The sequence below is a fragment of the Solanum tuberosum genome, unplaced genomic scaffold, assembly GCF_000226075.1.
Source record: "Solanum tuberosum cultivar DM 1-3 516 R44 unplaced genomic scaffold, SolTub_3.0 scf00130, whole genome shotgun sequence".
Lineage (NCBI taxonomy): Eukaryota > Viridiplantae > Streptophyta > Magnoliopsida > Solanales > Solanaceae > Solanum > Solanum tuberosum.
In genome coordinates this window covers 1,216,183-1,218,836 of record NW_006239060.1, presented here as the reverse complement: position 1 = coordinate 1,218,836, position 2,654 = coordinate 1,216,183, and the positions used below count along the sequence as shown (strand labels likewise).

Below are 2,654 nucleotides of genomic sequence, written 5' to 3'. Positions count from 1 at the left end.
AAGCATTACATGCATACATTTTTCTAGTTTTACATTGATAAGTTTTTGAAGGAATAAATATAAACTTTTTTGGTCAGAAGGAATAAATATAAATGATATAGCTGAAATAACACAATATGGAATAAAAGATTGTGAAGTATTAAAAAAAAGGAAAATATATTCATTAGACATTGTCTGTCGAAGACTTTGTTGTTGAACTTTCCAAAGATACAGTAAAAATACAAACTGAATTAATTTAAAAATATTTAAGTTTTTTTTATTCAACTACGAACACGACTCTTCGATATGAATGCTTATACAATAAATACCCGATGAGAAAATTATTATACTACTTATATTATGGGAAATCCTGTAAAATAAAAAAACACAATATTCATCACATATAATTAGTTGTGCGGCTTATTTGATATGAATCATTTTGCTTAATCTTATTCAATATTTTTTGAATTAACGACAATCATAAACATTGACATTAAAATTCAAAGTTGTATTCAACTCATTTTCCACTTCATAACAAACTAATCATCTAATATTGTGCTATTACATCCAAATCGAACATTATTTAATACACCCAAAAAAATAAAATTAATATATATATATATATATATCTATATATATATTGTGATAGAAGAAGTAGAATAACACATATTGTAATAACTCCTAACAAATTATAATTTATAAAGTGGATAAAGAAAAATATTTTTCTATACGGGTAATGTGACAATAAAACATGAAACTTTAAATAGCTTTTTATACAACATCTACACACCATTTTCTTTGGATTCCAACTAGTGAGATTTTATCGAATATGTTATTAGTGTTGTTTTTTCAATGCGTAGTACTAATAATTTTTCTAACTTTTTCAAACACTCCATGCCCAAATATAAATTAGCCTAGGTGTCTTCAAATGATTGGTCCTTCATGTCTCAAGTCCAATTTCTAACGAATACTTCAATCGAATCAAACGTCCATACTAAATCAATACAATTAAACCCTTTTTCCCGCCTATGCATTATAATTTAATCATTTATTTATTGCTTTTATATATTACTCCTTCGCATTTTTCACAATTACAGAGTAACAACGGTCCATTTATTGCTTTCTTCTTCTTCTTCTTCTTCGACGATTTCTTGACCCAGAATAGGCGTTTGTCAGTTTTGAGTGCCGTGGCGAAGAGACAAGCAATGGCGGCGAATTCATTGGGGTTGGAGAATAATCAGGCCGGAAATTGAATGTTGGAGCGGAAAATCATAAAACTGTATCGGCTCGTAACTCGATTTCTCATTCCTCCAAACTTGTGAGTGTTTCTCTGTTTTTGGTCTCTGTTTATAACTGTAGGAAAATAATTGGAGTACTGGGTTTTATCTTTTTTGTGTATTTTTTTGATTACCGGTTCGATGATTCACATTTTCGAATGTTGGTTATGGGGTTTCTTGTATAAATTTGTGTAAAAAGGGAAATGTAGGTGGGTTTTGTGATTTCTTTTTTGGGGTTTTTCTTCTTGGATTCAATAAGTAAAATGGTTAATGTTACTTGGGGTTTCATGGAAAAATGATTGAGGGTTTTTTATATGAGGGGATTTGCGGTATTTTTTTTTTGTCGAGATTGTTACATTTGGAAGTTGAATTCTTTCCTGTATTGTACTGTTCCTTTCCTGTTTATAACTTGAGTTATAATGACCTTAAATTTTTTTCATTTTTCACTTGAGTATGATGCATAGGACTGCCTTTTATGGTCTTAGGCAAAAAACTAAAGAGCTTGGTTGTGTTGTTAATTCTTATCTTGGTCTATCCTGGTGTTTTTGTTGAATTGAATTCGAACATAAACAAAGCGACTTTCATTATATAACTTAAGGACGGAGGGAATGAGAAAGTGATTAGCTTGTACATTTAAATCAAGTTAAACGTTCTCAGTGAACGAGAGCACAACTTTCTAGCCCTCTAGCTCTCATGCTTCAAGTGCCTGATAATTGCACACACTCAAGCTTCTCTCAAATCTTCCGGTCGTTCCCTCTTTTATCTTCAAAATGTATTCCTAAAAAATAATCTCGTAAGAAATATGACTAAATAGCAGAGGGAGCTGCTATAATTTACACCGTGAGTGCGTTGGATTATCAAGGATATATATAGTTTTGGGTAAAACATCACAAATAGCATATTTGAGCACTAAAATAGTAATTGCAATTTTTGTGTATTCCTACCAGATGAGCCATTGTCAGGTTTTCATTAACATGTTAGTGCTGCTTGGCTGGTTTAGTGATATTTTGCCGCAAAAAAAATGTGATCAAGGCGTTTATCTGCTATAATAAAATAACTAAACAACAAACATCATCGAGTTCTGATCAACACACTCACAGAAGAATCTGAATTCAAGTGTGACCAAATTTTATATTCTCCATTTCTTGGCATGGCAACACATTTCTTTTGGCCTTTACCTTGAGCAATTTTCCAATATGCTAACTAGCTTTGTTACTGGAACTGGTAAAGCATTCCCCAAATTAAACACTCTTAATTGTGCCTTCTTCTTCTTCTCTCCTCCACTTCCTGTGCTCTTCTCTAATCTGAAACCCCTAAACTGCCTTTCACTATATCATCAATGTAGGTAAAATCCCTTGCTACAATTTTGCTATTAGAACCTTGAAATACTGAAATGGG

General features: G+C 31.5%; 1 pseudogene; it reads left to right on the top strand.

Moving 5' to 3' along the window:
- The first annotated feature begins 339 nt into the window (after positions 1-339).
- The window catches only part of LOC102579323 (probable indole-3-acetic acid-amido synthetase GH3.2), a 6,036-nt pseudogene continuing 3,721 nt past the window's right edge, over positions 340-2,654 (top strand).